This window comes from Halichoerus grypus, chromosome 5 (genome assembly GCF_964656455.1).
Source record: "Halichoerus grypus chromosome 5, mHalGry1.hap1.1, whole genome shotgun sequence".
Lineage (NCBI taxonomy): Eukaryota > Metazoa > Chordata > Mammalia > Carnivora > Phocidae > Halichoerus > Halichoerus grypus.
Window position 1 is genome coordinate 33,883,996 of NC_135716.1, and position 13,519 is coordinate 33,897,514.

Below are 13,519 nucleotides of genomic sequence, written 5' to 3' on the forward strand. Positions count from 1 at the left end.
AGTAGTTTCCACTGAGCATCCCTCCTGTTCCCCAATCTTGACTAGCTGACACATCCTCCTGGATCTACAAATTCTAATTTTGTTGTAAAGGAAAAGAGCTCCACGTTAGCGCCCCAAAGCACAAAATCTAATTGCATTCCTCACATCTGGGTAAAAAAAAAGTGAGCGAAGTGTCACATGGGCCCATTTCCTCCTCTCTCACCCTTAAAAAATGACTCCAACCCTGGGGAGATGTGTGGCACTGGAGTTCAGGAAATACAAGGTAAACATGACAACTGGAGTAAAAACAAAGAGAAACTGAAATATTAAAACAGCAAGAAGATAAATGAGTTTTGGATTTGGTTTAAGAAGTTAGAAAGGGTGAAAGCGGAAACTTGGAAAAAAGAAAGTAATTGCATGTTACCCCAAAACACGGATATAGGAAATTAAATTTAAATGTGAAACTAAACACTGTAAATTCTTCCCCATGAATCTTTAAACCAAGTAAGTCTCAGGAGAGGAGAGGTCAGCTCCTCTGGGTTAATTCTAAAGAGATTCAGCAAATTCCTTCAATGTCTGCAGAATTTATCTCGGCGCCTGGATGAATGTCCTGTGGCGCTTTGTTATATCCCAGAGGAAAACCCAGGACAAAGCAGTTGCCAGTGTTTCCAAGTTTCTGATTTCAGTATAGTTCCTTTCTGTGTAGGACTAGCTCATTGATAAGGTGTAATGAATAACCGATTTGTTCTCTCAATGGGGAGAATAAGCCACATTCTCTTGGAAACGGCCTGGAGAGGAAAATCAGATGATGAAGTGGATGTGTGATGTTTTAAAATGACAGGACTTCAAATTGTAGACTATAATAGTTGGAAGAAAAGGGGACTGAATTAGAGGTGAGAAGAGATCCAGAGAGCCACAGTCCCACAGGACTAATTTCAGAGACAATTCTGAAAGCCCAGAGAAGGTTTTGATAAAGTGTCCACAGAGCACGACCTAGCACTTTGGCGCCCTCATTATCTATGTCCCCTAGCATCACCCTGGGTGAATTCAGTGTTGTTTCTGCACTTCCTCTTCACCTGAAACAAGGAAAGGTTGAATCATTTGCCAAAGGTTACTCTAAATGTCAGGAAGAGGAAGATTAGAGCCTAGATCTCTCAGTCCGTACACAGGGAGGCTTCCTTCTCTTTAGGGCAAAGGAAAGGCAGGTTGTAACTTCTGCCCGAGTTTGTAGAAAGAGCATTTTCTATGGCTTTGCATGTGCTGTCTTTATTTAAAGTGCAGTGTTTTTTAAGAACAATGGTCCCAATTCCACGCATCAGCTCTCTCTGATAGAGCCTTCACCTTGAACCCAGGAAGATTCTGACAGCATGTGAATCGGAAAAGTAGTTTGAGAACCAGCAGGCACTTGTCAGAATATAATCTGATGAAGAGAGAGGAACTAAAAGGGAGAACAGATTCGGTCTGCTGCTGCTGGCGGGGGATTGCGAGTTTACAATGCCAGGAGCCTAGGAGTGCAGGGTTTGGGTTTTTAAGGCGAAGCTCGAGTACAGAACAGAATGTTCTCCTCACCTCTGACCATGGCCTAGAGCACAGAGGCAAACTGTAGCTTGGAGCTCTTGACCGTTCTCAGAAATGTTCATGTAGCCCAGAGTAGGCCAGGTCATTGAGACTCTTTCTCTGAAAGAAAGCACATACAATTTTTTGTTTGCCGTTTGCTTACCTACAGGACACTTAACCTGGACCTCCAATCATTAAAGAGATGTGGTGTATCTTATTTATTTCCCTTTGCAAAGAGTTGCTTGCCTTACTGAGTCAGAGCAAATAAAAATGAGTCCCAGGCAAGTGAAAACATACAAATTAATTTTCATATTTATTATATTGCTTAGAGTGGGGCAGGCTGTTAACTGTACTTATGTATAATGTTAGACCACAGCATGGCAAAGCTCAGGGGAACAGATGGTGACTTTTGTTCATCTTTCCCAGATGAGGGCGAAAAGGACCACAGTCAGTTACTCTGTTGACGCCATCTTGGTTGTTGCCATTGGAATTGACCGCCTTCATCAGGGAAGGTATAGATGTAAGAGACAGGGGTGAGATGCAGGAAAGTCAGGTCATCTCTCAATCCTGTCCCTGTAAAATTAACATGGAAAGGAGGTTCAGTTTGCTTTCTGCTAGTCTTCAGTCAACAGAAAAGTAATCGCCTTATCCTACATGAAAAACATGACTTCCTGATTATAGTAAAGAGAGGGAAGGAAAAAAATGAGCAGGGCAGACACCAGGTCTTTCATTTGTAATAACCCAGTGAAAACACTGCCTCCTGTGAGATGGTCGCTCAGAGGCTGATGGGAGAGCAGCTGAGGCAGCATGCGGGGCATTCTGAAGACTGAAGTTGTCCAGATACATGAAGCTCCTGATACACTGTCCAGGAGAGGGGGATCCATCTGACTCTGCCTACATTTCAGGGTCATTAAATCAAGAATTTAGAGTGTTTTCAGCACTTTTTCCCCCTTCGAATGAACCTGTGTTCCAATTCGGACTCCGATGCTTACTCATGTGAGACCAGAGGCACTGTTCTGTGCCTTGCTCTCATCTATGAAATGGACATAAACACAGTACCCACTTCACAGTGTTGCTAAGAGGGGACAGTGAACACAAGTCTTAACACACAGCGAGTGTTCAATAGAGGCTAGCTATTGTTTTAATCTTCAGAACTGTTCTATTCTCATCATTGTTATTCCTTGACTGGCTGGGACGGCTAGGTCTTCTTTCTGTCCCGCTTTTGACATCACAGGGCTGACCTTACATGTTCTCCTTCAATGTCCTTAAAGCCTTGGCCTCCTCAGAGCAAGATAGAGTGGGAACAAGCTAAGTGAACCCCAAGGGGGCTCCAAATGTATGGAGGCACCTCTCCCTTGGTGTCTCCACCTCTGGCCAGAGAGGCAGAGCTCATAGGCAGGACCAGCTTTCTGCACAGATGCAGCTGCATTTTTCACCCAGAGGCGACATGGAAACCAACTGGGGGCTCTGGAGGGTGACCATCCCTGCAAGGACGTCCTTTCTGATAAACAGTATCAGATGGACCTTTGGTGCACACCGACAGGCTTCCCAGACTGCAGCAGGTATGCTCAGGGGGCAGGCAGTGGTCTTCCACCCAGCTCCTATGACTAATTCTAGCTAACAGTTAGAATTAGTCTCTCTATAACAGGCACTTTGCCTATGGATTAGCTCATTTAATCCTCACAGCAATGCCAGGAGGTAGGTGCTATTAAAAGCCCTATTTTTATAACAAGACACTGAGACTTACAGAGGTTAAGTGACTTGTCTAATGTCAAGCATAATACCAAAGCCAAGATTTAAACACAGGTATAGGCAACACCAAAGTGCACCCACTGATCACACTGCCAGTGCCACTGTTCCATTTGAGAGCTGTTCAGATGGGGCTGGCTACCTGCAAACATCTAAGGAGAGGTCTTCTCCAAGGGCAACCCCATCTGGAAAAGCTACATGTGCTCCTACTATTCACAGGAGGAAAAATGAAGATTAGTAGAGCCTTGGGAGAAATTTTCCAGTTTCAAGCAGTGTCTATGCTGTTAGTAATCCTATTTGGAATTGAGAAAAATGAAACAGTTACTGGAAATAGGATGAAAAATACTCCACACTGTAGAACTCCCTCGTAAACAGTCACATGACCAAATCCAGGAACAAGCCATGAATGTGAGAACAATGATTTGATCTCTATGTTGATTACCTATATTGCATAGGGTGTTTATCCTGGCAGTACTGGGGAGAAACAAGCTAGTAAAAATTATGTGTGGGCTGGTAGAATGTGTTATCTGCATTGTTGATTTTACCTCCTGATAGATTCCTTCATAAGGTTGAATTAACTGATGTGCATTTCAAGTTCTCAGCTAACAGCAAGCAACTCACTTAGGAATCTCAGGGAATGGGGCGCCTGGGTGGCTCAGTCGTGAAGCGTCTGCCTTCGGCTCAGGTCATGATCCCAGGGTCCTGGGACTGAGCCCCTCATCGGGTTCCCTCCTCAGCAGGAAGCCTGCTTCTCCCTCTCCCACTCCCCCTGCTTATATTCCCTCTTGCTGTCTCTGTCAAAAAATAAATAAAATCTTAAAAAAAGGAATCTCAGGGAAATGCTGCCATCACAGGTCAGAAAGCAGGTGGTATCATGCTTATCAAAGCATCTCAAATAATAACAGAAGTAGGATGGGGGAGGGGGGAGAGAAAAGGCACCTTCCTGAATAAGCCCTATACAGGAAGAACAGTATATCTCTTTCGGTCCCTCAAAAATGTATGGAGACATTTTAGGGGGAAAAGGTATGGGGTGGGGAGATGATTAGAGAATTAAAGAAACGTAAGTGGTCATGGTGAGGAACAAGTTAAAGCTAAATATCTAAATCTCTCTGGACAAAGCTCAGGGGAACTCTACTTGCTTCAGAGACTGAAAGCCTCCTGGGAAGATTTGGGAAAAGCAAGCTTGCTCATAAAGGAAGGTCTTAGCAGTCAGAAAGAAGGAAGGCTCTTAGTGCAGCCTCACAGTGGTTATCCAGATTCACCTCCTGCCCCACGCATGTCCCCAGGCTTCCGAATTCTCTTCCTTTATGAACTTGTGCCCAAGCCTGCAGAAAGGAGGCGACTGGAAGCAAAATGAGAAAATAGTTCCACTCGAAGCTGTGTGTGGTGGTTGCCAGGGGTGGGGGGTGGAGAGCAGGTGAAATGGGTGAAGGTGGTCAAAAGGTAGAACTTCCAGTTATAAAATAAATAAGTCCCGGGGATGTAATGTAGAGCATGGCGACCATAGGTAAATGATACTGTGTTGCATATTTGAGCATTGCTGAAAGTAGATGGATGGTAACTAGACTTCTTGTGGTGATCATTTCACAATATGTACAGATATGGAATCGCTATATTGTCCATCTGAAGCTAATATATGTCAATTATACCTCAATAAATAAGGTTTTTAAAAGTTTTACAGCTGTCTGATATTAGGGCATAAATTTCACTCCTCTGGCACTCTACTAACCAGATGAAACACATAGAAAAGTAAGAGAGGTGTGTGGTCTGGCATGTCTAGGGCTCCTAACAGGAGACTGCAGTGCCTAGAAGTGGTGGCACCCAGGGAAATAACAAGGGTGCCCAGCAGAGAAGCCGTGGCATCTGGTGGAGACATGGCAACAAGTGTGGATTTTGTTATAAGAACAACACAAAGTATTTTTCTCGGAAGAGAAACTAATCTGCTGTTCGGTTTTTAAAAGATCACTTGGGTGGAGAACTGATTTTAGGGAGCCAAGAAAATAAGTAGGGAGACCAGTTCACAGACTGCTGCAATCATCAAAGCAAGAGACAGACAACAACAGCTCACAGGCTCGGGAAGGTGGCAGTGAAGATGGGAAAAATGGACAGACTGGAGGCACATTACAGAGGGAGAGTCAGGAAGGCCGGCTGACGTTTTGGATGTCAGGGTAAGGAAGAGGGAGAAAACAAGACTGACTCTCTGATTTCTGCTTGAGAAGCAGGGTGGGTAAGAAAGACTTGATAAGAAATAAATTTAGAGAAAAAAAATCAGGAGTTCTGCTTTAGATCCTTTGAAGTTAAACATGTCTGGGAGTTGAGAGAAGATGGGAGATCAAGGAAGGTCAGTGGTGGAGCCACGAACAAAAGTGTGGGGTTCCCTAAGGAGACAGGAGAGAGTGGAGAGGGAGAGAAGGGAGGGTGGTCTGGGACCAGCCCTGAAGAAACCACTCTTCAGAGGATGGGTAGAGGAAAATGAACTTGAGAAGAACATGAGAAGGGGACATCAAAGAAGCGGGAGGTGGTATCCCAGAAGCAGAGAGAAAAGGACCTGCCAAGAAGAGGGCATTCAGTTCTGACAAAAGCTGCTGAGAGGTGGTGCAGATCAGGGACAAAGAACAGCATGCTGGATTTGGGAACATGGAGTCACTGGTGACCTCGGTGAGAGAGAGGTCAGTGGGGCCGGGGCCGGAGCCAATAAACAAATGAACACACGCATCCAACTCTACTCCCTCTTGAAACCCCACATAAACCCCAATAACAGGACTATCTTTACCATAAACCCAGAAGGACAGTGAGAAGGGGAGAGCACGAAACAACCACATTTGGAAAGCTGAAAATCCCAGAGATAAGCTGTAACTGATAAAGCAGACTGAAGAAAGCTGCAGCCGAGTCAGCAGTGAGGAAGCCTCGAACCAACACAACTGACACTTTCAAAGTCGCAGAGATTGGCGGCACCAGGAAACTTTAAAAGTAGAGGTAAGGCAAGGGGGCTGGGAATTGGCATGAGAACAAGGAGAACTGGTTGAAAGCAGTCTTAAAAATAATTGTATATGCAGAACCCCCACCATGTCCTGAATAGTCTTTTACTGCTCTCCCTCAGATGGGCTTCATTCTCTGGAAAGATAAAACAATGGGTCTCTAGGCTGGGGTACCAAGCAGGAAGATGAGGAGACTGTATGCTTACGTACGCTGAGACTCCTCAGGGCTCTTCCCCCTCCTCACCTTCCAGAACACAGGCAGGGAAGATTCTCTTGGGAAATTGTCCAGTCCAGAGGCAAGATACCTGCATCAGGGTTACCCAAGTGAACAGCCAGGCCAGAGTGCCCTCCTATGAAGCTCACAGTTGATAAGCTCTACTCATGTTAACAAAGCTTCAAACCAGCTTTTTGGCCCCCACTGTCAAGCATAAGCAGACAGCAACTATTACAAGATATCTGAAGAAAGCCTGTCATATGAAAGAGCTACTTAGAGAAAATAAAGACTATATAAGAGGAAAAAAACTTCCAGAAAATAATATATGTTTAGTATCCTCAGAGATATTAGAGGAGATGCTACAACCATGAAAGAAAAACAGATTGCAAGTAAAATAGGACCTTCAGAGAACAAACAACAACAAACTAGAGTCCTTGGCAATTAAATTTAAGATGGTAGAAATGAAAGACTCAGTACAAGGGCTAGAAAAATAAAACTTAGGCAAAAAAGCCATTAAGATGGAGTACAGGAAAGAAAATATATGGAAATTAGAGGCTCTGCCTAGAAGTTCCAATACCCAAATAATAGGAATCCCAGAAAGAGATATGAAAACACAGAGGGAAGGAAATCACCAATGAAATAATTCAAGAAAATTTTCTAGAGTTGAACTGTCGAAATAGATGAAGGCAAACCTATCCCGAAGCACATCATTGTAAAATTTCAGAACACTGGGGACACAGAGGAGAGCCTACAGGCTTCACGAGAGAAAATAGGTGACATTCAGAGGATTAAGAATCAGAATGTCTTTGGACTTCTCAATCATAACACTGGAGGCTAGATCACAGTGGAACATTGCCTTGAAAATTCTGAAGAAGTTATTTTCAACCTAGATTCTTTTTATACCCAGCCCAACCATCTATTAAGTAAAAGCTTAGAATACAGGCAGTTTCATTTGCAAGGTCCTCCCAAATTTACCTCCCATCCACTTTTCTCAAGAAGTAACTGGAAGATGTGCCCCACAAAAACAGGAAGGAAGAAGAGTTTAGACTCAGGACTGAAAAGAAGATGAAGAGAATCCCAGGCTGATGGTGAAGGGACCTCCTAAGAGACAGTGCCAACTACACCAGCTCAGGAAGGCAGACTGGAGAAGAACTAAATTTGCAAAGGTCAGAAGGTTCTGGAAGAGATTTCCTCGAGAGGATAAACAAAATTGATAGCTAAATCTAAATGATTTGAGAGGAGAGTTAAATAGTGACAGCTTGAAGTTGAACTGGTGATAAGTACATGGAAACTAAGCAAATAAAAAAAGGCATTCCCAGGGAAAATTAAAGACTGTGTAAGAAAGAAAAAGTCATCTAGATTTATGACATAGTCAACTCTCAATATCTTAATAAAATAAAAACTGATTTTTGAATCAAGCAAACCTGTAATGTAACCATATCCTTAATCAGATGTAAGAGTGTACGTGAGTGCTGTGGGAAGAAGAAGAAATGATGGAAAAAATGAGAGTCAAATCCTCACTCTCTCTAAGGGGGAGTCAGTAGATAAAATCGCCTAAAAGTCCCTGAAATTGAGGGATCAAGAAGCAACTTGATATTAGCATTTTATTTAAAAACACAGAATTAAATGCCAAAAAGAAAATCAGCAAAAAGAATTATAAGTAGCTGTCTTTCATGGGGGAAGCAGAGTAGGGGACTGTTTTTCATAACAAGCCTTATAGAACTACTTGGCTAAAAAATGTGTGTGAATCACCTCACTAAAAATAGAAACCAAAGAGAAAAGAAGGTAAATGGAAAGTGAAGAAGTGATGGGGGCATGTATAGCCAAGTTTTTGAGATATTTGGTTCTAAAGGGGATTAGAATAGTGAGGGTAGGGTAGCTTGGGTCAAGGGTGGTTTTTTTAAAGATGGGAAATGCAGCACATTTGGCATGAGAATTATCTACCAAGGGGGGTGGGGGGGGGGGGAGAAGCTGATGGTGTAGCAGAGGGAGGATTCCAGAAGGAGCAAAGTCCCTGAGAAGATTAGAGGGATGGAATCCCAAACCCACAGAGTGGGGACAGACGTTGATATGGGAGGAACATCTCCTTCCCTGAAATGAGAGGGAAGAAAAAGATAGGCGCAGACACAAATAACACTGTAGAATTTGTTGGGACTCTGCTTTTTGCCTTGTCAGGCCTCAACAAGATACTCAGGGTGGAACCCAGTGGAAAACACCTACAGTTACCTGAGAAGTCACACACAGACCATCTCCTGGCATGTTCCTCTCTCCTTCAACCCTCCTACAGTGTGGGATGCCAAACTGCCTCTGCTGAATAACTCCCACGATGGATGTATTACCCTTTTATCTCACAGGAATAAGCACGTCTACATTTGAAAATAAAGACTTCCACTAGTCATGTGCTGGATTCAATATTCTGGGGGGCCCTCCTGCTGCAAAATGACTACACTTACGGATGCAACACTGGGCTTATAGGAAATTGGGGAAGTTGCCAAGGCACCCCTCCCCAGAAAAAGGAGCAGACCAGAAATGGAAATTCGAGCTGCAAGCAGTGATCAGGCAGGGAAGAACAGAACTGTCCTCTGAGCAAATGGTGGTAGCAGTGGCATGGTCCAGATACAACCCTTGAGCCAGCGGCCAGGGGGAGGAGCCAAGCCTTGGACTCTTCCATTAGGCTACCATTCTAGAAGATGTCTGAGTGGTTCCAAGTTAGCAGCGCTTGGCAGAAACAGATGCAAATCCTTCCTGAAGAGAGCACCCCCAATTTAAACCTGGGAGATTCCCACAGATGAAGATCTAACAAATATGAGTGTACACTCAAGAGATTGGCAGGCCCAGGAGGGGCAACACCACCATGAGTGAGAGTCAGCAGACACATTTTTACGAAAAGATAGGTAAAGGAGATTAAAACAAACAAACAACCCCTGTGTTTTGCTTTCATACCACTATCACCTGAGTTACTAAATGCACATTCCTGGGTCCCAGTCCAGACCCACTGAGATGGGGCCCTGGGGGTTGAGCCTGGGAATCTGCATTAATATTCCCCACAGAGAGAAAACCAGACACATAGACCTGGCCTTCCTTTCCGTAATCATATTCCTGTAGCTTTTACTGTCCACTCATCAAGATATGATCACAGCAGGCCCATCCATTCAAAAGCTAAAGCAAAACTTAAGAAAATAGCTAAACAAGATAGCGCCCCCTAGTGCCAGCAAGATACAAGGACGGAGTTGGCTTGGATCCTATCTCTCCGGTTAGAAGCAACATGGCCCTAGTCTATCCAGCCCCCGAGTGCCGCAGCCATCACTGTGCTGGAATCCTGCTCACACTTTTTTTTTTTTTTTTAAAGATTTTATTTATTTATTTGAGACAGAGAATGAGATAGAGAGAGCATGAGAGGGTCAGAGGGAGAAGCAGACTCCCTGCCGAGCAGGGAGCCCGATGTGGGACTCTATCCCGGGACTCCAGGATCATGACCTGAGCCGAAGGCAGTCGCTTAACCAACTGAGCCACCCAGGCGCCCCCCTGCTCACACTTTTGTGACTACAATGCATCAAATACTGTAACTGAAGACAATGGGAAGTGGGAACCATAATAACTAACATCATAGCTTAAGGTGTTCACCGGGCAGTTACACGTGCTTAGAGAATCCATGGGTGGGCTGTTAGGAGACTCTGCAGAAGGGACTAAGAAGGGACTGGAAGAACTCACTCCAAAGAAAGATAGGCATAGGCTGGGTCCAAAGACAATGAGCCCATTTCAAATAGAAGACTGATTTTGAGCACAACGGAGGCTGATTCTAATTTACTTGGCCCAACTTCCATGGCCCTTATTTTGGGGAGAATATTGTATTGGACAAAAACAAACAAACAAGACAAAAATGCCAACAAAATATAGCACTGCTTTGAAATTTTGCATCTTAAGGAGCACGGGACAGGCTAGGAGGGTAATGTTAAGTGCCTTGTGGGAAAATTGGCGATGGCAACAGCCAGTCAAAGTCGAATGGCAGCTATGGGCCACACAGGGTAGAGTATTGCAACAGTCCTATCAGGCTAGCATTACTGTTATTATTTTACAAATAAAGCCGAGTTCAGAGAGGTTGAGTAACTTGAGTAACACACAGCAATAAATTGTGGAGCCAAACTTGAACCCAGGACTGCTCAACTTCATAAGGCACATTTTTAAGACTTTTTTTTTCCTGATGTGATTGTTTAAGTGGGTGATTTAATTTCAGGTTCTATATTTAGAAAAGTCATTATGGGATGTTCAATGAAAATTCCTTCTCTCACCCCTGCTGCCAGCCACCCAGCTCCCCTCCTGATGGACAACCAGTATCATTAGATTATGTGTGATATTCCAGAGATATTTTATGAATGTCATTTTGCTGCCCAAGTGATGGCAGATTATACATACTGTTCTGAACCTCACACTTTTTGCTGAGGAAAATGTCCTGTGGACATACAAGGGTTTCCTTGTACTGTTTTCCAGCTGTAGGATCTCATGGTGGTGTGGATGCCATGATCCTGTTTACCAGCCCCCGGTCAGCAGACATCATGGCATTTCCATTTTTCAAATAGAGTAGCTGATGCACTTTACTCTGAGCAAACTCCGCACCTCTGCAGGGACCTTGCAATTCTCCCAGGGCGATCAGGCTCCTCTAAGCTGAGAGACAGAGCAACACTCCCAAGTTACCTTAACCAGTGGGAGTTTATAGTGAAGGCAGGAAAGAAAGGAAACTGAAAACAGCTAGAGAACACCAGGAGGCAGAGCAGCTTCTCCCAGGCACCAGGCACCTTTGCGCCCAAAGCAGGTGAGGTGCACCATGAGCTACCCTCACTCTGCTCCCAAAGCTCCCACTCCCATCCAGTGCACCTGAGTCCAAACGTCTGCACAGGAGAGGGGAGGGTCTCCAGTGCATGGGCCCCTGGGGAGACTTGGGGAGTTGCTGGCCCATCAGAGACCCTGGGAGCAGGGCCCACCCCTAGTCCCACCAGCTGTAGCCAAGGCGGTGAGGTCAAGTGGGTGCAAATGGGAGGGCCTGTGCATAAGGGGCCATTTCCCTGGAAGGGCTTGGAGCCCCTTAAAGCAAAACAGATGCTTTGGTGGTACCTCTAGCCCAGCGATTTCTGAACTGCTTGAGAGGAATTTAAGTGGACTGGAACTCCTACCAAGCAAGTGAGGCCAGAGTCACAGAGTGCCTCTTAAACTTACCTTGTTCTTAGATTCAGTCTAAGGGGGAAAAATGATTACATGGAACCACTTATAAAGCTTTCTAGCTTATGAGCGAAATAAGTCAAACAGAGATGAGCGAAATAAGTCAAACAGAGAAAGACATGTATCATATGACCTCACTGATATGAGGAATTCTTAATCTCAGGAAACAAACTGAGGGTTGCTGGAGTGGGGGGTGGGGTGGGAGGGATGGGGTGACTGGGTGATGGACACTGGGGAGGGTATGTGCTCTGGTAAGCGCTGTGAATTGTGCAAGACTGTTGAATCTCAGATCTGTACCTCTGAAACAAATAATGCAATATATGTTAAGAAAGAAAAAAAGAAGAAGAATGTAGCAGGAGGGGAAGAAGGAAGGGGGGGAAATCGGAGGGGGAGAAGAACCATGAGAGACGATGGACTCTGAAAAACAAACTGAGGGTTCTAGAGGGGAGGGGGGTGGGGGGATGGTTAGCCTGGTGATGGGTATTAAAGAGGGCACGTTCTGCATGGAGCACTGGGTGTTATGCACAAACAATGAATCATGGAACACTATATCTAAAACTAATGATGTAATGTATGGGGATTAACATAACAATAAAAAAATTAAAAAAAAAAAAAAGCTTTCTAGCTTAAAAAACAAGCTCACATACTTTAGTTCACCAAAGTCTCCGGAAGTGGCTATTATCAGTAGCAGTCCCATTTTAGGGATGAGAAAACTGACGCCTGCAAGGTTATCTGGGTTACCTGGGATCACACAGCCATAAGCAGTGGAGCTGAGACGCAAATCCAGGCCCTCTGACTCCAGTTTGTGCTTCCTTCCGGTTCCTCATCGCTACAGTAGCCCCCCCCTTATCAGCGGGGGGACACGCTGCAAGACCCGCAGTGATGCCTGAAACCGAGGACAGTACCGAACCCCAGACACACCATGTTGTTTCCTGGATGCACGTACCTCTGATGCAGTTTCACGTGTAAGTCAGGCACAGCAGGACATTAACAACAAAAGAAGAGAACAATTACAACAATATGCTGTAATAAAAGTTACGTGAACGTGGCCTCTCTCTCCGAACAGCTTACCGTAGGTACTCGCCCCTGTTCTGGGGAGGACGTGAGAGGACAGACCGCCCAGCCGCGCAGCTGAGGTCACGTGAACGACGCAAGCGTGCTGACGCAGGGTGAGGCTACTATGGACGTGTGCTGATTGGTCAGGAGGATCATCTGCGGCGGGCGGGGGCGGGCTGCGGGGAACTGAAACCGCCGGAAGTGAGAGCACGGGTAAGGGGCTTCTGCACGTGCCTTTTTGCTGGTCCCGAATGGTGGTGCTGCCCACGCCCTCCGTTCGGCCCTCTGTTCCCCTCCCTGTCTGGACTCTCTCGGCCTGTTGCCCTTTACTGGCCTGGTCGAATTCTAAAAGATTGATGGCCCCCCGTTCCTCTGCGCAGCCCAGGCCTTCCTCCAGAGCCCCGTACTCGTATCGCTCATATCCTACTGGACACCCCCACGTAGCCGCCCAAGTCACCGCAAGGGCAACGTCTCTAGAATGAGACTGCCTGTCTCCCTAAACCGCTTCTCCTCCCTGCTCCCTGTCTCAGGAGCAATGGCTGCCACTTCTCGAGCACGCCGAGCACGCCGTGTGCCATTTTATACTGGCAGCAGAGCGGTACTACCATCCCATTTTACAGGTGAAGAAACCGAGGCACAGAGATGCGCACTGACTTGCACAAGGCCACGGCGCTAAGTAGTTGACAGCCAGGATTCAAACTGAGCTCCATTGTGCAGTGCTCCCTCTCTACGAGACTGCGAACTGTAGGGCCACAGCTGTCCACACCGCTGA

At 45.5% G+C, this 13,519-nt stretch overlaps 1 long non-coding RNA gene across 1 annotated transcript; it reads right to left on the bottom strand.

The window, feature by feature from the left end:
- Positions 1 to 1,825: 1,825 nt before the first annotated feature.
- Positions 1,826 to 13,019, bottom strand: LOC118553158 (uncharacterized). The gene is made up of 2 exons (XR_004925864.2): positions 12,763 to 13,019; positions 1,826 to 2,109 (listed from the first exon to the last, which is right to left on the bottom strand). It is a non-coding gene; the product is annotated as an uncharacterized LOC118553158 (long non-coding RNA).
- Positions 13,020 to 13,519: the final 500 nt, after the last annotated feature.